Here is a 22,629-nt window from a genome sequence, read left to right on the forward strand (position 1 = left end):
AGACTCCTGCATATGAAAATATGTGTTATTACCTCAGTTGGAAGCATTTCTTTTTGCTGCCCAGTTTAAATTTGATTTGACTTGATGAGGCTAAAAAGGAATAAAAAGTCGTACCTTTTATATTCAGACATGATGCTTGTCATGTTTAAACCCCATCCAGCAGCCCCTCACTCGTGCCCTGACCTCCCCCCACCAGTGGGATGAGGAGGAGAATCAGAAACAAAATTATCAAACCAACTGTCCTGCAGTGGTAATGAACATACACTTTCATAAAAACTAAACACATTTTTCCCCTGCAAGGCATAAAATGGGTGCTTATTTTACGTGTAAAATAGGATTGTTCAGTGGACAATTAACAACAAATACCTGCATTTGTAGAACCCAGTGTATGTGACAGGGAGAGAGAGATTCTGCCTCGATCTCTGCATATGGTATGAGGTACTAGAGTTTTTGTTGCTGTTCAGTAAGTGACTTTATATGAAAGAATATATTTATTTCTAGTCTAAAATGTCCACCTAAGATATAAAAGCAACAAAAATGTCACCAAAAAGTGATATCAAAAGAAAAAAAAAAAAAAAAGATTTTCAGCCTGGAGTAAAGGGGGAGTTGACTTGTGTAAAGGTGCTTCTGTTTTATCCTTGTGCATCTCCCTTCAGATGGCTCTGCCATAGGCTTGGAATAACTGAGAGCATGTGCAAGCAATGAAAGAGGCAAGATCACAGTGATTGAGGTTTGTTCCATAGCAGACCTGCTGCTTTCACTCAGAGTTTTCATGGGATACAGCTTACTAAATATAGGATTGTACATATTTGCAATCAGGATACATTCTAAGCAGCTGATGTATCTAATTAAAACTTCCTGTGTGAAATGTAATAACAGTTCAAATTCCCTTTCAACTAATGAGAAACTCCCATAAACTCAAGAGCTGAAGCTCAGATAACATTGCCTATTCTAACTCCTTGTAATGAAACAGATATTATGTGTCTTTCAATAATCCCTGTAGCCAATTTTTATGATTTTTTTTTCTGATCAGATGAGATGTCCCAGAGAAGAACTTTCACTCTCAGCTCTAAATAATAGGAATTTAATGTGCATTCAACAAATGTAGTAGAAGCATATCACAACAACTTTTCCTCAGCTCCTGTTCGAAAATTCATAAATTAACATCAATCTTTACAATTTTGTTAAAATCTTTATATTATTGAAGTTTTCTAAATTATTCCTGTTACCTTAACAAACTATTTGGCAAGTCTCCACTTCCTTCCTAGTTAGAAGTGCAGAAGCTGAAGCTTGAAGCAGAATTCTACTGTTTGACACCAGATGAAAACAGTGCTCTCATGTTTGTTTCTGTCTCTTTACAAGCATCCATGATCTTTATGAGTGATCAGGCAACTAATGTGTGATTCACAGGCCATATATATTAAAAAAAAATGAATCCCACACTCTCTGTAATTTCCTACCCCTGCAGTGCTGGGATTTTCCAGTTAAGTGGTCTTTTAAGTGTAAGAATTGATCACATGGACCACTAAGGCATTATATATGTGAGATATTATGCTATTAGGTGGTAGATAATTAAGAATATAACTAGATAATTAAAGTGAGAATGATCTAACACATAACTGGAAACACAGAAGAATTTAGTTTATATTGTTTAGATCTGTTTGGCTACAATATAGTAGTACTGACAGTATGGCTTTGACTAAGACTTGAAATAATCAAAAGTATTAACATACCTGACAGCATCTTGATCATGAAACAAATTTTATTTAAATCTAATAATTGGCAAGTTCAGTAAAAGGGGTGGTGTCCAAAACCACAGGTGTAGAGTAAGTTGTGGCAATGCTGTGGGTTCTGATCACATCAGGCAGTTCTACACACTAGGCATGAAATAGTGCCTAAGATATTAAATCAAGGGTATTTACCAAATCCTTTGAATATACCACCACATATTAATGACAGCAGATCTTTTGGAAATGTTTTAATAATAATAAACAATTGCAGGAATCCTTGCTTTGCTATCATGTAACAAATAATCGGTATATGGTAGTGCTGATCATTCAAACATACTGCCTGAAAAACTCCTGAGCCTGTAGCTGACATCTCATCCATTTTCTTCCCACTTTACTTCCACATCTCAGCCTGCAGCTTCCAGCCTTGCATAGGCACTGTCTGCTGTTAACCATATGTAGTGTTATTACTCAAAAATTACAGCTCTTTTATTTCAAAAAGCTGTACGGAGTTTTGAGACAAAAACCATTTTTGCAACCAGGAGTCAACTTAATAAAAGCAATCTTATGTCTTTGCTTTGACTTTTCTTTTTTTAATACTGTGAGAAAAAATGGAAAGATATCCTTTCTGTGCTTTAGATGATTTTAACACCATCTTAATACCGTACATGGTACAACCAAGACTATCTGAACAGTCTATGCCTTCTACTGCTTTCTAAATAAATAAGTAAAAAGCTTATTGTGCATCAGACATAAACAGTTTAACTTGTAATACTACACTTGCCAACTTTGTATTACTAACTAGTGCAACGTTAGCAGCAATACTAAAATGTCAGCCTTTATTGAAATGTATCTATAAATACACAGCTGAAAAAATAACAGTAAAAAAGTTGAAAGGTTATATATTTAAAACGAGAGTATAATTTTCAACAGACCTGTAGGACTAACTTCTGTAAAGCTCTCTTTTTCATTTATAGGTGGGTAGTTAGTCATATGCCATGCCAGTTCTGGGAATTCATTAGAGAAGCAGGACTGACCCACTGATTTTCTCCGTGGGGCCAAGAGGCCGTTCTGCAGCCAGGAGCTGCCAGTGTTCAGGGACAAACTCTCTCCCAACTCCCATTGCAGTGGGTAAACCCGGAATGGAAGGTTTGCAGCACCTCTGAAAACATGCCAGTAGAGTAATCCAAACAAATGCCAGAACACAGACCACTACCATTTGCTGTTTGCATCCCACATAATTTTTCAAATGGTCAGCAAATCTCTTATCTCACGCAATAGGTTACACTGAGCCAATAAAGAATTACCTGTTACCTACACCAGCACAGGCAGTACAAACTCAGCCTTTGTACAGGAATATGAGCTCAGATTTCCTCAGTTTCTTTTTTCTTGTGTGATTTGTGCAGTGAAAAGGGCTGCCTGTTCATTCAGCTTACAAGACTTCTAAGGAAATACATTCTATCTGTCAGAAGCTGGAAAAATGCCTTGGGGGAGAAGGTCAGGTTCTTCAAAGGAAAGAGGGATGAGAAAGGGGCAAAAACATAGCTGGACATACTTTATAAGCAAGTCCATCTTTTGATTCCTGTGTTGTTTCTTACATCTTTTGATTCCTGTGTTGTTTCTTACAATTCCTGCCCTTAAAATAAATGAAGACTAGCATTTGAAAATTATGCTAATTATTCCACCTGTATGTTTAAAGTAGTTTCTTAAGTAAATACTACTTTTTAGAAGTGAGTCCTTTAGGGAATTTTAATGTAGAAGTACTTTCAGAGAGATAAAGTAACAAACTCAACAAGAGTCTAGGAAAAATGTGGCACAATGGAATCTGAAAATGAGAGGAGCTGGGAAGGCAAGGCAAGTCAAAGCAAAAGGTATTTATGAGCTGTTGAGTAGTTTTCTTAGAACCTCAGTAGAAGAGTTTCAGGTCATTCTGATAAACTACAAGAACACTGGCAAAGCTACTATCTGTTTTCTCAAGGATCCTACTTTAAAGCTCAGTATTATTACATAGCTCAAAACCACATTCCTGCTAAATTGAGTTTCACTATTAGTGAAGTATCTCTACAAAGTTGTTTTTTTCTCCTCCAAGAAACCACTGTTATCCACTAAACAGATCATGATTCTTCAAAATGCCAAAACTCATCTATTGTTGAAAACGTCTGCAGGCCATAAAAGCTGTTTGATTTTCTACCCTGCACATATGCTTTTTTGTGAATTCATATTTTTAATATAAAATCTAAGATAATCATGTAAACATAGACACATGCCACTTTATTTTTAAAATCAATTTTTTTCACATCCTATCATTGCCTTTTATACTGAACCCAGTAGAATGGATGAGCCTGGAAATACTCCACAGTTTATTTAATTTTAATACTTTAAGGCTTATTTATTTTAATTATTAAGTATTAATTCGAATACTTTGAATACTTATTTATTTCTGTTACTGTGTCTCTCTCAAAGTTGAAAAGTTTGGAAAAGTGCCAGTTATAAAAATTAAACCACAACATATAAAACTTGTTACATACTTCCAAACCTGGGAGAGTTTTGAAAAGGCACAGGACAGCAAAAAGAAAGAAATTCACAACACTCTTTATGTTTCTAAATGAGGGAAAATATGGAGATTATTCACTTCCACTGAGCTTACTGAAAAACAGGGAAGGTACAGGAAAACGGGTTTTCTGAAAAAAAATATGTTCTTCTCCAAAATGTACAGTTAAAGAAAAGGTTTATCCAAGCAAGGGGAAAAAAAACCCCAAAACAACCAAACCAAACCAAAAAAATCAACTCAACAAAACAAAACAAACAAAAAAAACCCACAAGGGAAAAAACCTGCTTTTTCAGGTTTTATGGTGCATAGACACAAACACTGATGCCAGTAAAAGGGGAAAGCAGGATGAGGAGAAGCTGAGATTGCTGCTTTGCAAGGCTTTACCAAATCTAGACTGGTTTAAGGTGTACGTGAGTAACCTTAAGGAATCCTCATCCATCTGCTTTCCCATTCCCCTTACTGCTGCTTTCCTTGGTCTTCTGTGAGCCTGTTTAACTCACTAAAATCACAGAAAATTACCCAACCACAGAGAAACAGAAGTTGCTTTTTTTTCCCCCCTCTAATTTTAATGATTTAGATTTGTTCAATGAAGCAGAGGAAGCAAGGCCGTGTAGCTAGAAGAAAGAAAGGGAGAAACGATGAGGAATTAAGTGCTGGGATGGGAAAAGGGAGGTTGCTAGACTTCTCTCTGCAGAAACAAGCTGTTGATCAGCTGTGTATGGCAGGCTCAAGGCAGATAAAGTGATGTGACTTAAACTTGTGTAAGAGCTTGTGTGTGGTTTAACCCCAGCCAGCAGCCAAACCCCACAGCCACTCGCTCACTCCATCACCAGCAGGATGGGGAGAGAACTGGAAGAGTAAAAGTGAGGAAACTCATGGGTTAAGATAAGGCTAAAGCCTCACACGCAAACAGAGCAAAACAAGGATTAATTCACTGCTTCCCATGGGCAGGCAGGTGTTCAGCCATCCCCAGGAAAGCAGGGCCCCATCACACATAAGGGTGACTTGGGAAGACAAACACCATCACTCCAAATATCTCCCCTCTTCCTCCTTCTTTCCCCCTCTCTATACACTGGATGTGACACCATATGGCATGGAATATCCCTTTGGTCAGTTGGGGTCACCTGTCCTGGATGTGTCCCTTCCCAACTCCTCGTGCACCCCCAGCCCACACCCTGACAGGGCAGCTACAAGAAGCAGAAGGGGCCTTGACTCTGTGCAAACACTGCTCAGCAATAAAAAAATATCTCTATATTATCAACTCCATGTTCAGCACAAGTCCAAAACACAGCCCCACATGAGCCACTGTGAAGAAAATGAACTCTATCCCAGGCAAAACCAGCACAGAGCTTCCCATCACTGAGAGGAGATAAACCTTCCCTGCTCACATGATTCCCTCCTCTCCCTGCTCCTGTTTTGCTGTTGGCATTCACTGCAGTTGTACAGAATTGGTTTACATTGGTATATTGGCAAAAAAATAATCCAGGCAAAAAATATATGCCTTAGAGCTAGGCAAGGAAAGCTGGGGACTACATGATCAGGATCATGTTCAGGGAAGACAAAAGCCCAGGAAAGAGGTGATAAGGAAGCAGATCAGCTCCATCATAACATGTAACATCATCCTCGAAGTGACAAAGGGATTCTAAATAAATAGAGACAAACACAGACTCTGAGTTGAATGGCCCTGAGCATGTGACCATTGCATTTTGTTTTAATATATATATTCTCTTTTTTTTTTTTTGCAAAATCTGCTATTCATATAGCATGAGCAGTTAACTGTTTGTCAGTTTGAAAAGGCAAACCAAGATACTTTAATGGAGAACCTTTTTAGACATATAACAGATGTACACAAGGATTTAAAAAATAATTTAAATATGTGTTGCTGCTGCTCTCAGCAGTTTGTAACTGAGCATGCAAAGGACAGTTTATGCACGTTTCCTAAAATGCGGGATTTTCCCCTCCAGCATTTTGGTCTTTTGAGTTATTTTATCATGAAGTGCAGGATAAATGTCATTAGCATTCACTTTCAACAAAGAAATGAGTTTGTTGTTGTCTACATTCATTTAATTTATCACTCCAAGCAGAGAATGCACCACACTGATTCCTAGTAGACACAGAGCAATTTCTCCATACTAAGGAAGTGTTTTGCCCTTAAGAAATTATGTGTGGCTATTTAAAAAGAAAATAAAATGTTTTGATGTTGATCTTTAGAGCAGCAATCTTCATATAGAAAAGGAAAACTTATTCTATGGTGACAGAATAACTACCTGCTGTGAAGAATCTTTCTTTACACTCTCCTAAATCCAGTTAGAGAATGGGGAATGGTATCTGTAGGCTCTGAGAACTATCCTCAAACAGAAACTAATTACCCCATAGATCTAAAATAAAATAATTTAAAAACAGTATCTGGAATAATGACAGGAATCTCCCACATTATGTGACAGTACCAATCCTTTGGAATAACATTTGTGAGAGTTAGTACTTTGATTTTACTTCATTTTTAGCAGGCTAGATTTTTTTAAAACTTGGTCATAAGAATACACAAGAAAAACGAATGAGTTTTTTTAAGTACACCACAGGAAACACTTAGCCAAGGCATGTCATTATTTTTTCCCCTTCCAGTTCTTCTGACCATGAAGATGTTGAGGAAATAATTTTTAAAATAAATGAATCAGGAAATCCAAAATCAATGTGCAAGGTGTGACTATTACCAGAGCCATGTGCTTTCTTAATTCAACCATGGCTAATTCTGTTCAGGTGAGCTGTTTAAGTGGTCACAGCACCAAGTCTGACAGAGCTCAAGAAGTGTTTGGATGATGCTCAGGCACATGGTGTGACTCTTGGGGAGGGTCCTGTGCAGGGCTGGACTCGATGATCCTTGTGGGTCCCTTCCAACTCAGCATATTCCGTGATTCCGTGAAACACATACACATACATGTCTATGGAAAGTGAGGGCATAACACCACCAGTAACAGAGTGTAACTCATTTCTAGTGTAGGGACATCTGTATGTTTGTCTCAAATTTATAAGATGTGCACACAGAAGATCACAGTGTATTAGAGATTACATCTCTTCATTGTCTGTGAGTGATACATTAACAGTACTACATTTTCACTGGCAGTCTCCTTGGAACATCTCAAAGGTTGTTGTGGGATCATGCAATATTAAAGTTTTCCTTCTATCCATGAATCAAAGCCAGACTATGCAAATTTTGTTTTTCAGGTCCATCCCCCAGTAGGATGATAATATATTTACGAAATGCCAGACCTATTCCTATTTTTAGCTAGATTTTTCATGTTTTGATATTATAGAGAACAAAGCACACTGAAGTTAGAAGGCAGGATTCAAAACTTTGAATCCCAAGTCACAATTTCACCCTAACTTTTCTTCTTGCTGAGCAGCCTTGTTTCACACACTAGTCCAGTCTAGAAATTTTCAGATATATTTTATTTTTCTTCAAAGGTATTACTTGGTATAATTTAAATTAGACTAATGGTGGGAAAAGAAAAATTATTTATGTTAAAAACTTGGTCACTGCCTCATGACTAAGGGGAGACCTTATCACAGCCTACAACTTCTCCAGAAGGAACAGTGGAGGAGCAGGCACTGATCTCTTTACTCTGGTGACAAATGACAGGACCTGAGGAAATGGCCTGAAGCTGTGGCAGGGGATGTTTAGGTTGGATATTAGGAAAAGGTTGTTCACCCAGAGGGTCGGCAGACACTGGAACAGGCTCCCCAGGGCAGTGGTCACAGCACCAAGCCTGAGAGAGTTCAAGAAAAGTTTGGAGAAAGCTTTTGGGCACATGGTGGGATTCTTGGAGCATCCTTGTGCAGGGCCAGGAGCTGGACTTTGATGATCCTTGTGGGTCCCTTCCAACTCGGGATATTCTATGATGACTGCTTTAATTCATATTACAGTCAATGTTTGGACTTCACCACTACTTTCTGTGAGATATAACACATGGCTTAACAACAATATATCTTCTTTTTATATGAAATGGGAATAAAAGCAGTTTTGAGGTGTACTTTGGGGCAAGTCATGTCACGTGGCTGTAATGCTATCTGCAGTCTGGTAAAGGTTTCATATTTTAAAGCATTTTTTTAATATGCAGTGAGTGCTTTACTTCATACAGACTATGCTAGCCAAAAGTTACTGTGCTTAGTTATCTCCAGGTAGTTGCTTCTTGTTGGAAATGAGTCATATCTGGTAATGCTAGAGTTTGTATCTGTTTAAACTAAATGGTTTACTTCTTGTAGTACCTTGTGGGGCCAAGTGCACGATGCTGCACCTGGGCTGGGGCAATCCCTGGTATCAACAGATGCTGGGGAAGGGAGGCACCAAGAGCAGCCCTGCTGAGAAGGACTTCGGGGTGCTGGTGAGTGAGAGGCTGGACATGACCCACCACATGCACTGGGAGCCCAGAAACCCCCCGTGTCCTGGGCTGCATCCAAAGCAGTGTGGGCAGCAGGGGAGGGAGGGGATTCTGCCCCTCTGCTCTGCTCTGGTGAGACCCCACCTGCAGTGCTGCCCCCAGCTCTGGGGTCCCCAGCACAGGAAGGACATGGACCTGTTGGAGCAAGTCCAGGGAAGGGCCACAAAGACGATCAGTGGGCTGGAGCACCTCTCCTGTGAGAAAAGGCTGAGAGAGTTGGGGTTGTTCAGCTTGGAGAAGAGAAGGCTTCAGGGCAACCTTAATGCAGCCTTTCAGTACCTGAAGGGTACAGGAAAGATGGAGAGGGACTTTTGGTAGGAGCGTGTAAGTGACAGGACAAGGGTCAGTGGCTTTAAACTGAAGGAGAGTAGGTTTAGATTAGATGTTGGGAAAATATTCTTTACTGTGAGGGTGGCAAGGTGCTGGAATAGGTTGCCTAGAAAAGCTGGGGATGCCCTATCCCTGAAAGTGTTCAAGGTTGGATGGGGCTCTGAGCAATCCTGTTCTAGTGGAAGATGTCTCTGCCCACAGAAGGAGGGATGAAACTACATGGTCTTTAAGGTCGCACAAACCATTCTGTGATTCTGTGACTATCAACTTACATAGACATTTTCTTAAATCAGCAGTGTGTGCACCTTGAGCAGAGCAGGAAGGAAAATTAGAAACTATCTATCAGGTAACTGTCCTTCTTCAAGAGCAAAATTGGAAATTTGTCTCATAGTGCGTTGATCTTCCCCTTGGATTCTTGCTTTCTTTTGATTATTCTTTCAAAAGATTTATCCTTTCTGTAAACTAAAAAGGAAGGAGTTAAATGGAGCTGAAAGGAGCTTATATGAAAACAAGAGATGACTCTATCGTAGTGGAATTAATCAAACATGAAGATAAGACAGACATATCTAATTTCAGAAGCTACAGAAAGAATATCTTATCACAATTGTTTCAGTGACCTCACTTTTTAACTTTCAGAGGAAATGCCTTCAGTATGCAACCTTACACTGAGTAAAAAGAGCCAAAATAAGTAGACAGAACAGTATTACTCAGACTGGCAATGGATTTTTTTAACAGAATTTTTTTTTTGGTCTCTGTCTCTTATGAAAACAAATCCAAATCACCAATTACAGGAATTCTAGACTGTTTTTATTGAAAAAAAATAATATTTGGATGAACCCAAATGAATCATGTATGGCTGTGAGTCTCAGTTCTGAAACTTGATCATAAGAGAAACGGCAACATTATCTCCAAAGTCCTGTATCCTACACAGGAATGCAAATATATCATTGTTCATGGTTGCATCAATAAAAATAGCATCATAACTCCTTTTTTATGCAATATTCAAAGAAATAAGTTTATACAAGAGTAGAAAATTAGTCAGATGTTTTATCTTGAAGTCCCTTGGTAGCCTCAGCTAAACCACCTGGCCAACCTCCAAAGCAGTGCAGTCATTCAGCTGAACTCTGCCTCTCAGCTGGACCTCGACAAAGAAAGGGAGAAGGAGACAGAAAAAACAGATCAGCTGTAGGAACAACAGTGTGTTGTTGTGTCGATGAGATTTGACTACTATTCATATCACAATTTTGACTTATATATAATTAGGGAAAAAATGGTCAAGGTAGTGATCTACAAATAGATTCTTTGAACAGGCTTTGCAATCATATTTCCTGAGGGGACAACAGAAGAAGCAAAGTGGTTTTGTCAGCTGCTGTTGTAACCTAGGAGTAGAATTTAGTGCGGAGATCTGATACTCTGATAAAATATTTGCCAAAATCCTTATTCTTTTCTTTCTTACTGCAAATACAAAACATGTGGCCAGTAGTTGAATTTTGCTATTTACATTTTGGGACTTTTTTCTTTAGGGGGTGACACTGAAGCAGGTTCAGCCCTTCCCAACTTCTTCAAAGACTATATGAGATTGCTTTTCTGTGGAAGTGACAAAAAATAGCATTGGGAGCATTTTCTTCTCTCAGATGTCTGCTAACCTAACTTTGTGTTCCTACCTTTCCCCCGGAAATGCCTTCCTGCTGATTTTTATGGCCGTTCTTATCCATTACACTGTCTCCTGGCCTTTGTCTTGGCTTTCTCCATCAGTTATGACTTCAGCACACACAACATAACTTCTGAGCCAGCCCAGCCATGCTGCTCAAGAAATCCTGTGTTAATTCCCACTACTGTCAGGTATCTCACTACTCAAAGAGTTGTACTTGCATATTTTATTTGGTCTAAAAGAAGAGCACTTAGCACTCCAAACTTCCTTTAAACAGTCTTTAGTTTATTTTCTCCATCTCCAGATCAAAGACTGCATGAGGGAAAGTTTTGTACACTGCCAAAATCAAGATGTTTAAGTAGGTACCTGTTAAGAACCTTCAAAAGAAACTAAGTGCTAGAAACTTAACTCATCCTGACTTGCAACACTGATGAATCTTCCACACAGCACTGTGAAGCACCTCTGAATAATTTTGATAAACCTGGCCTTGAAAAACCATTTTTCTGCAAAATTGTTTTGCTCTTAACATTGAATAAAATTTGGTAGTTTTTTTTTTATGTAGTAAAATAATATAGACCAAATGGGAGTTAGTGTGCAATGGTACCAATCCAAATAACTACAACTACTGTAGTTGATTTTTAATATTGACAGGCAGAAATTACTAGAGATTACAAATTGAATGGGTAACTACTACACCAAAGCTGTTGCTGTTGTTACTCTACTCTTTTGCTGAAACAGTTCAGAATGTAAAAGACCACCAGAATATCATCAGAGCTGAGGTGTCAAACATACAGTAATGCCTCTCAAAGAAAAGAAATGCAGCTACAGTTTCAAGTAAAAAGATTTCTCTTTAAACATTTGGATTTAAAAATAGAAAATTTCCTACTGTAAGTGCCTGAAATGCATATGACAGCAATCTTACTGTTCAGCTTAATGAGCCTGTCAGTCTAGAATATTAAGCAGTTTGATTTAAGCATCTTAAATGTGATGTAGATCTAAAATGTTAAATGGTAAGCAAGAGTTTGGAAAATGTAATAAGGGGCACTTTTCCTATATAAAGGAATCATCTATCATCTGCTATTTGCAGTTTGAAATGTGGTTATTAATTAATACAGCTTTGATTTCTAGAGACTTAAAAAATTCAAATCCAAAACTTCCAGTGTGTTTTAAGATGTTTCAAGACGTCCTTATAAGATTCCAGAGGTTCTTCACATTTACTGGCTGACACTCAGCCCTCATTTCATTTTTTTTCTCATCTTGACACTCTTTTAAGGAATACTTTCTTCAATTATTTGATCCACAACTGTGATTTGACTTAGCAGTCTTTGGATTAAGTCACTGCTTTACAAATCCAGGATTTAGCAGTTCAGATGTCCCAACCTTCCTGTGCCACTCTTGCATCCATGATCTCATTTCTTGTAGAAGAGACATCTCTGCACGTATCAGACACCAGCACCAGAGACACTGCTCCCTTTGCTTTGTTGTGTTGGTGTTAGAGAAGGCTAAATCACTATTTCTACATATTCCTTGTCAAAGACATGGCTTAAGCAACCATAAGCTTGTGTGCTTACACTTTTCTGATCCTGATGTGTTCAGGCATCCACGAGATTTTAGAAACATAATCCTTGTTTTTTCATTTTAAGTGGTTTAAGGGTAGACACTGAAAATTGTTGATGGTTAAAATGCAAGCTCCTTCTTGACTCGGAAGATGTTGTACATTTCGTTTGAGCAATGTAGATTTATTTCCATTTGAACATTAAACAGGTTCAAACTCCTTCTACCTGAACAGATGTTGAATCACTGACCAACCTCCATGTTATGTGACAGGAAAATTAAACAGAATCATAGAATCACAGAATGGTTTGGGTTGGAAGGAACCTGAAAGATCATCCAGTTCCAGCCCCCTGCCATGGGCAGGGACACCTCCCACTAGACCAGGTTGGTCAGAGCCCCATCTAGTCTGGCTTTGAACACTTCCAGGGATGGGGCAGCCACAGCTTTTTTGGGCAACGTGTGCCAGTGCCTCACCACCCTCACAGTGAAGAATTTCTTCCTATGATCTAATCTAAACCTACTTTCTTTCAGTTTGAAGCCATCCCCCTTTGTCCTATCACTGTAGTTCGTGATGAAGAGTGAAAATGGATTTCTGGAGGCAAAAAAGGAGGAAAAAAAAATTGGTACTCAGATTTCCATGCCACTACTTCTTTGATTAAATGATAAGGATTACCCTATCCCTGCAAAAGCACTGGAGGACAATGGTGGTCAATAGCAGAACATCAGAATTTAAGCCAGTTTTCTTTGAAGTACAGATCACTTGAAAACTTTCCTATATCTGCCCAAGGAAAAATCTCCCAGGTGTCCTGCTGCATTATTTCAATTTTTTTAATCACCTGTGCTATTTCTTCCAAAGAGTACAGGAAAAGACTTCTAGGGGTTTTTTGCTATATGAGAATTCAAGCCCTGTAAGCACTTCTGGAAATTTCTCAAGTAAATTCTGTGCAAATTTAGATGAGAATATCTCTTTCCTTCTCTTCTTCAGATTGGACTGCTGTTTCTTTTTAAATATCAACAAAATAATAAATGGTGCACACATCTTCATTATTTTGTGCCACTCACACATCTGCAGTCACTACTAGAGTGTTTTGAATTTCATACAGAGGGATATTTACCCTTTTTTACTTAAAAATAATTGTGTGGCTTTACTTCACTTATTGGTTCATATACTTTAAATTTGACATTTTAATAGACACACCACTTACAGATTACAGAGCTAGTACATATTGGTTTTGGTTTTCCCTTGGGAAATCATGAAAAGTGAATTTTTTACGTAACTTTTTTTCCAGAATCATGGAAGACACATTTCCTTTAGATAACCTTCCGGCAGGTAATAGGGCAGCAGTGGGATTTAATTACTATTTATATTACAGAAGTCCATAGATACACAGTCCTGGTTACAGGATCTCACCGTGGTAGCTGCTGTTGAAACCCAATTCTTTCTTCATTCTCAAGATAAGCACCTCCCGGGCCATGGCAGTGCAAAATACCCCATTCTTCTCCAGGTTGCCCTAGAAGGCCGTGCTATTGCTGATTGTCTGGGCAAGATAAGCTTACAATGTGTTTCTCTACAGAAGGCTGACAAAAAAAATTTAAGCTGGGAATCAAGTGATAACTTTCGGTCACCATCATCATGGGCAAGATTCGAACTGGTGTCTGAGATTGAAGCATGCTAAATTCCACCATCGGCCACAGTCCTCCAAGCTGTACAATGAAAAGGAAAAAAAGGAAAAAAAAGCTATTTTCTGTTGTTTGGTCAGCGTGCTTTCAATGTGAAAGAGTCTGCCTAGCTGTGGCAGTGAGCAGCTTTGAGGTAATTGCTGTTTTGTGTTTCAGTTCAGAGACAGATGTTAAAATGAATCATTGGCTTCTGTTTCTGTGTTCTGGGCTGGCCCCTTTGCATGTGCAGTTTTATTGGTTTTAAAGGGACTGTGTACTGGCACAGCTGCTCCCAGTATAACAGGACACGCAGCATAGAGGGAAACATTCCCACATATATTCCTGGTAAAAGTTTGGTGATTTTATATACAATTTAAGCAGTTAAGTCCTATAATAGCTTTAACAGCAAAATATACAAAATAGGATAGTTCCTCTAGTGATTATGCAAGATACTTGGTGTTTACATTTGTACGTATTGGTGGGTTTGATTCAATGCATACTTTTTAAGGAGAAGCCTTGTTCTGAGGCTTCAGTTTTTTCTTCTTTTATGTCTCTTTTCCATTTACTTTTGAAATCTATGCGAGTCTTGAGCACTCTTTTAGTCTGCCATGCATGGGAGAGGTATTAGCCCAAGTTCTGCTGTGGGATCTCTCCGTGCTTCAGCTGCCTTTAATAGGATCACACTTCTAAAATATAAGTCATATACTCATATAAAAATTTAGATAGAAAACCAAATTACATCAGCAGTGAAAAATCATACGACTGAAACATCAATTCTAATTTAAAAGCATTTCTTGAGACAATGCAAAATGTAATTCTATTGCCGAAGTGAGGCAACGCTGTTCTGGGACAAAACTAATATAGAAGTCTGACAAATATTGTTAATAATCCACTGATATGTATAACTGATGAGAGCAGTGTTGACAGCACCATATTGCAAAGAAGAATCGTAGCCTGATGGGAACGTTACAACCCCCTGGTAGAAACAGGCACGAGCCTCTAATGCTGTTAGGGTTGCCACCATCCTGAGGGGCCAGATTCTTGGGAGCTGACACCTTTATAAATCAGAAGCTCTCTGGTACCTCTACAGGTCCTTGGTTTGACTAATATATGGTTACAGTTGAGGACTGCAGTACAGCAGACACCCTGTGCCGATGACACTTGGGAAGCCAGAGATAACAAAGAGAGCTCAGGAAGTCTGTCTTCTTCTATAAAACAGTCACCATAAGAGAAAAAGCTAAACCCTAAGCTAAATTCAAAAGCCATTTAAGATTGTAACACAATCCTGGATGTGTCTGTTAGAATTATCAAGTAAATTGACTTGTTAATGACATAATAAATCTTGTTTCCTGCATTATTAAATTAAACACCACCTGTTGTAAAGAATATTTGCCCACCTACAAATAGGTATCTAAATAATAGACATTTACATAGGGATCAACTTTTATGAATTTTGGCCGTGTTAACATATCATAACATATCATAAAATCACAGAATTGTTAAGGTTGGAAAAGACCTTTATGATATCAAGTCCAACCGTTAACTTATGCACGTATATATAATCACATGTTTCCATTTTAAAAGCTGTAATTAAAGTGTAAATATTGTTGACTAATGTAGTTGGCTGTCAATATGCACTCGTTATGGAAAGTGTGACATATGCCATTTAATAAGAGAGCATAACATATTATTTATAATGTAATTATGTAGGAATTTGGAGCTCAGCTTAAGACTTTTTTCTGGATCGTCGTGTACAGTTATAAATGTGTTGCTGTATAGCTTGATTTTCTGATCCTTGGAAGTCAGGGTGCCGTAGCTACACATAATTTCACATGAATTGATCTGATTCCACTATGATGAAATATATTTTTCTAAGGAGAATTCCACTTTTGCATCTCTCATGTAGGCAGGGTAAGGTTTTATCATATTCTGGTTATTCATTTTAAATGCTGATTTTTTTATTGAATGATACAATGACTACCTTATGCCATCTGGAAACCTAAACTGTGTTTAGAAAATTAAGTTTAGCTTGTCACTTAAGGAATGGTTTTATTTTTTGAGTGCGAGTTAGGACAGGGTGTGTTTTTGTTTGTTTTTAAGTAAAATGAATGTCCAGATAGAGGACCACATTATCAAAAGTATGAACTAAATTACTCTTGGAATCTTATTTTATTTGTATTTGATAGAATGTGTCTTCGATGTCCTTGTTTGCATAGATTAGCACTTTATTCCATAATTGGTGCCTTCATCTTAATAAGTAATTGACTTTTCCTTCATTAGACAAAGAATTGCATAACTTACATGGAATTCTGGATATAAGAGAGGGAACAGAAGTTCCTGATGCAGCAGACAGGCACAACCACAACCCTTACAAATGGGAGAGGTTAAGAAATATCACTGTGAAAACATTAGTGTATAAGAGGAAATTCCTGATGTGGACAAGGCTAACTAGACACAGTCAGTGGAAGGACTGGAAGAGATGCAGTGTGTCCTGCTGCAAATTATGAACTCATGCTACAGTCTTCAGGGTGGAGGCAGCCATAACTTGATGTGCAGCGTACTGCAATTGGTAGAAAGGCTATTAAGTTTAGATACTGCAGCTGGAAAAAAAAAAGCATTTCCAATCACAAGAGAGCAAGGAACACTCTTCTGGTCATGTCATGTTCGCTGTTCAGTCTGTATAGGAGTCTCTCAACAAAGACTCCTACTGTTGCAGCAGGAATGGCTTAAATTTGAGGAAAATCAAGCAATCTTTTTATTTATAGCTTGTGTGTGCAGTTTTATGTAATTTATAGTAGAAGTGAGTGCTACTGAACACCCTAGCATATAAATTTCTACTAAGAAACCTTGGTGTTTGGTGTCAAACAAAGTACATTTATGTGATCAGAACTTTGTCAGTACTGCCAGTCATAGAATCATGGAACCTTAGAAAAATGTGGGTCAGAGGAAACCTCTGGAGATTCTCTCATCTAACTCCAAGGAGGTCCACCTTCAATGTCTAGGGCACTGTCCAATTCAGTTTTGAATACCTTCAGGGACAGTGATTCCTCAGGCACCTGTTTGAAAATGCTGTTTCCTGACCTTTAACTGGAATCCTCCCACACTGCAGCTGGTGTCCAGTGCCTCTTGTCCCATCCCTGGGCACTCTGAAAAGAGTCTGGTTCCACCTGCTCTTTGCAAGTCTGCACAAAATCCAGCAGCTTTGAAACAACTTTGGTCACAGTTTGTGACTGTGATGGGTCCTCTACTCTTCACACTGCGGGTTTTGAGTTCCAGCCACTCCTGCAGTGTGTCACAGATGTATTTCTAACATGTGCTGTTCTTACCCCCGTAGTGCAAAGATGCTGTTGCTCTCTGTAATGGCAGCTCCAGGTATCTGAAAGGATGGTGTGCTGCCATCTTTTACTCCACAGGAAAACACAGACCTATGTTTTTCATAGCAGTAAACTTACCCGTTTTTGGTGAGTGCCACAACTAGAAGCTTCCTTTCTACTCCCCATTCTGCCCCAGAAAGGAAAAAAATTGACCTTGGTTTTATATATAATCCATTTTCAAATTCTTTTTTAACTACAAATTGTCTTTCTGCTTTCTTGAATTTTTGACCAAACTGCAAAGTGGAAAAGACACTGTATCTTTTTTTTTTTTTAATGGGTGACAAATGCACATTCATAGAACAAAGGGAAAATAGGATGTACAAAATCTTTACATAGTAATATTATATCTATAATGCAAATATTTCTGCTTCTTACCTGCTCTGAAACTCTTTTAAAAACAAAATAATCAAGTAGAATTTATTTCAGGTGAGGTTGTTTTAAAGATTGTCAAAAAACTGTTTTAAAGATTTCTCTTACCAGTTCTCACTGATTTAATGAGCTAAACCCTAAACTGAGCATATGATATAGCAAAAAACTTGCAATAACTTAATTTACCAAATATTTATCTTACCAGCAGTATAGATCATTCTTATAATTGCAGTAAGCACTGTAGCTGTACTAGTAATTAAAAATTGTGCAGACATACTAACATAGTCTAGCAAACTAAGGGCATTTCAAAATAGGGTTCTTAGTGTTGCTTGATTGGTATTTCCAGAGGAACACTCTGAAGTCAGATGCCACAACAGGAATTTTTGATGTTGAAGCAGAAGGTGACCCTCTGTGCTGCAAGTAAGAGACACCTGTGAGACAGAGAGACAAACACGTGCTTCCATCACCCTTTTTTTTTTTTTTTTAATCCACAAGAGTGGTTCTAGGAAAGTAGATTAGTCAGAATTGATGTAGCCAGGGACAGCAGAAAAGCTACTTTTCAGGGGGCTTTGTGAGACAGATGCAGCCACAGTGCTTACACTGTTTTAACAACATGTCTTTTCCTGGGCTCAGTTCCTGATTTACCTCTCACGTACAATCTTCCTGTGGAAGACCCTATTGATTGTAGAAGGAATAATAATCATGCTTCAGCATTTATAAGGATTAAAATCTATAAATTCTCTTCTCTCATCATGTATTCAATAGTCAGATGACATCAGAACCCAGTGACCTGGAACAGAAAAGCACAGAGGAAGACAAAAGTCTGTTCTCTGGGAAGGTCCATGCTCACTGTCATTTTTTTCCTTTTTTTTTTTTTTGTGTTTCTGAAGTTGCCCAGCATTACATGCTCTGAATTATCCTCTGGATCCACCTTTTGCTCTGTTCCAGAGCCAAGAAAGACCAGCCTCCTAACTTAACTTAGTTGCCTACATTTAAATTACCTGGTCATCCCACCACATACATATTTTTGATATTGAAGATCTCTATTCACTTTCAGCAATTCCCTGGGTGAGTACTTCTGGTATCCATAAGAAATTCTATATTATCCACCTCAACGTAACCTTTCTTCTTGGAGAAAGCAAGAGGTTTTTATGGCAACCAGGAAAGAGGGTATGTTATATACATATGTAACACCAGACATGGCAATGTTGGTTTAGAAGAAAAACCCTGTGAATGGCAGAGCTCACCTGAAGAGAGGTCGATGCTTCGTTCTTTAAACACTGGATCTGATCTTTCATATACTAAATATGTATTTTAATGCAGATGTGTAAGTCTAGGAAACAAAGACATGAAATAACAGACTGGGAAGGCAATGAAACCTTTACTTCTACCACTGGCACACACCTGATCTCACCCCTGTTTTTCCAAATTAGTCCTGCCTCATTTGATGATTGACCTCAGTGTGAATAAGGGCAATCTTACTGTGCCATTTCCCTGTTCTAAAGTTCCACCTCGACAATACTCTTTGAACTGAAGCTTCATGTGCACCAACACTGACATATCCTTTCCCCATCCTGCTCACACAAGTATTTAATCAGGTGGCATATTGCTCATAGCCAAACAAAAAGCTGGCACATTCAGTTCCTCTGTACAGACTTTGCTGTTCAAGCAGAGAACACCTGTCCTGTTGGCCGTGTTCATTGGAGGGTACTGAAAGACCAGAGAGACAAGCATATGTTTTTTTTTTTATTCCAGTATCTGGATCTCATCTTATAATGGAAGCAAACACTGTCCTGAGAACACTGCCCACAGGCCAGTGGCTCTGGTCTGTGACATGTCCTGTGCTTGTAAGACACAACGCTTGTGAATCTCTTCTGTAATGCTCCAGATGTCTTTGGATGCCCTTTTATTTTATTTTGAGGAACAGTTAACTCTTCTTGGAAAAAAAACCCTAAATCAGTGAAATACATATGAGCAAAATCTATTAGTGAAAATGCTTGTTTAAAATTGGCTGAAACTTTTCGAAGTTTTGCAAAGTGTTTAATAGTTTAAAAGTGGTATTCTGCAGAAGTGAATGAATAAAACAGTAGCAGTTGTAATGGATAATCCATTGATTTCTTTGAGAATGTTTATATGAGTCATAATACTCTTCTACAGGTACCTCTGTACCTAAGGGTTTTGAAGACTGCATGTATCTACAAAGTGTTATGGTCTACATCAGCAATTATTAAATTTATCTTAAATTTATTTGAGAAGTAGAAAAATGACTGTACAGTGTGTAGCTGTTTCCCATTTAAAACTCAGCCATAAACAAGCATTTTCACTAACACTGTGTATTTGAAATGTCCACTACAAAGGAAACTTTTCTTTAATATTTCATGTATGTTACACAGACTGTCGTCAGATAGTCATGGTCTTCTTGTTTTGCCAATTCACAACTAAACTGACAAAGATTACCCTTTTGATCAGCTGACCCTAATTAGCTTTAATTGTAGCCTTCCTCATCAGTTAGTCTTCAGGTGTAGCAATATATGACCAGCAGGGGAGGGAGGGGATTCTGCCCCTCTGCTCTGCTGAGACCCCACCTGCAGTGCTGCCTCCAGCTCTGGGGTCCCCAGCACAGGGAGAACATGGACCTGTTGGAGTGAGTCCTGAGGAGGTCAGTAAGCTGATTAGAGGGATGAATCACCTCTGCTATGAAGAAAGGCTGAGAGAACTGGGATTGTTTAGCTTAGAGAAGAGAAGATTTTGGTCACTCATTGTGGCCTTCCAGTACCTGAAGGGAGCCTACAAGAAAGATGGAGGGAGACTTTTGATAAGGGCATGTAGTGACAGCACAAGGGGAATGGCTTTAACTTAAAAGAAAGTAGATTTAGCTTAAATATTAGGAAAAAATTCTTTACTGTGAGGGTGGTGAGCCACTGGAACAGGTGGCTGAGGGAAGCTGTGGATGCTCCATCCCTGGAATCTTTCAAGGCCAGGTTAGATGGAGCTCTGAGCAAGCTGGTCTAGTGGAAGGTGTTCCTGCTTATGGCAGGAGGTTTGGAACTAGATGATCTTTCAGGTCCCTTCCAGCCCAGGCCACTCTATTATTCTATAGTATTTATCTGCAGGGCAGATAGTGAGTATAAGGGGACATCGTTCCCTGATTTGCATAAAGAGGCTTTGGAATATTCATCTTGGCTTTGTATGGAATACCAGTAATTCTCTCAGACACTTAAAAAAAAAAAAACAGTGTCACGTTTGGCGACGGTAAAACAGTTGTCACTGATTGCACACAAGAATCAAGGAAGAATTAACTTGTGGACCACTTTTTATGTGTCTGTGTGGAGGGAGGGAGCCGTGTACATTTTGCAGAAATACTGTTCGGATCTTTTGCGCGGAGAACTTATTAAAAGAATAAATCTCTAGCGCATGCAAAATAAAGGGGGAAAGAAAGAAAGAAAGCAAGAAAGCAGGACGAGAGGAAAGCTCAGAGCCCCCAAAGCCGCCGCACAAAAGGCAGCGCCGGGCGCGGGGGGGCGGCCGCTCCCCCCGCCCGACAGTAGGGGGCGCTCGGGCTTCACCGAGCGGCGCTGCCGCGGCCCGGGCACGGCGGGACAGCGGGGACAGCGCGGGGCTGTGTGTCCCCTCACGGGGCCGCGTGTGACACGGTGGGGAGGTGTGTCCTCTCACGGCTCTGTGTGTGTGTGTCCCCTCAGGGGGCGGCTGTGTCCCCTCATAGGGGGTGGGTGTCCCCTGACGGGCAGCTGTGCCCCCTTAACGGCGTGTCTGTGTCCCCTCAGGGAGCGGCTGTGTCCCTTCACGAGGTGTCTGTGGCTGTGCCCCCTTAACGGGGCGTCTCTGTCCCCCCTCACAGGGTGTCTGTGTCCCCATCACGGGGTGTTTGTGCCCCATCATGGGCCACCTCTGCCCCCCCTCACCGGGTGTCTCTGTCTCCCTCCCGGGCTGTCTCTGCCCCTCTCCGGCACCGGGCGCCGTTAAATTCCGCTTTCTCCGCGTTGCTCCTTCCCTCGTGTCCCTCCCTCTTTCTGCTCTGGTGGTTCGGGGTTTGTTCTGAGCGTGTGGGGGAGAGGGGCTGTTCTCCCTGGTTACTGGGGGGTGAGGCGGCCCCTTCCCCCGTCTCCCTCACCGCCGCCTCCAGGGAACACGAAACTTTCCCGCTGGCGGGAGCTCCGCTGCATCCAAGGGACCCGGGAGGCTGGAGGCTCCTGGGTTTCGGCGGAGCCCGCCGGTCCCACAGGCTCTGTGGGACACGGGCGGTCTTTTGTTTTGTGTTTTATTTTATTTGCCACCTTTTCCACAGAGCGGGCCAGCAGAGAAATCCCTGGGGAATATGCTTTCGAGGGTCTCACTCTCGAGCCGCCCGCGTTATGCGTGCGAGAGGGGAAAATGAATAATTAGAGAACAGTTCCATGAAATCACTTACCGAAAAATTAGCTGCCCATTAAAGGGGAAGCGCTGAGGAGCAATCATGTAAATCCCACCTACACCCAACTGTGGAGGGGAGACAGCGAGCCTGATTCCCAGCCCTAGGGCTGCCGGCTGACATCGCCGTCCCCATCTCCCTACCCCGGGAGGAGAGAGAGAGAGGGACGCGTGGGTGTGGAGCGCAGTGGTTTAGTCCACACCCCGCAGCCTCCCTTCCCCAGGCAGCCTCGGGAGCCGCGCTCATTCTCCTCCCTCTCGCTGCCAGCCGGTGTGTCCGCGGCGGCAGGAGGCGGAGGCGGCGGGAGAGGAGGGGAGGAGAGAGGAGAGGAGCGGAGAGAGGAGCGGCGGACACGCCGGGGCCGCCCGGTAGAGCTGTGGCGGCGGGAGCGCCCCGCACTCCCCGCATCCCCCTCGCGCCCCGCATCCCCCGCCGCCACCGCTCGGCAGCAGCAGCGGCACCGCGCCGGGGTCCTGCCCTCCAACAGTTCCCGCTCCGCTTTGAGGGAGGAGGGAGGTGTAGGGGACACGGCTTTTTCTTTTTCTTTTT

At 40.5% G+C, this 22,629-nt stretch overlaps 1 protein-coding gene and 1 long non-coding RNA gene across 12 annotated transcripts in view; one reads left to right on the top strand and one right to left on the bottom strand.

Annotated features, from left to right (window-relative positions):
• Positions 1–22,629, top strand: part of ROBO2 (roundabout guidance receptor 2) — an 891,080-nt gene that overhangs the window by 420,967 nt on the left and 447,484 nt on the right. The window lies entirely within an intron of this gene.
• Positions 18,268–22,214, bottom strand: LOC108504283. Its single transcript, XR_001877055.1, has 3 exons — positions 22,081–22,214; positions 18,899–18,984; positions 18,268–18,441 (listed from the first exon to the last, which is right to left on the bottom strand). It is a non-coding gene; the product is annotated as an uncharacterized LOC108504283 (long non-coding RNA).

This window comes from Lepidothrix coronata, unplaced genomic scaffold (genome assembly GCF_001604755.1).
Source record: "Lepidothrix coronata isolate B3197 unplaced genomic scaffold, Lepidothrix_coronata-1.0 Scaffold157, whole genome shotgun sequence".
NCBI lineage: Eukaryota > Metazoa > Chordata > Aves > Passeriformes > Pipridae > Lepidothrix > Lepidothrix coronata.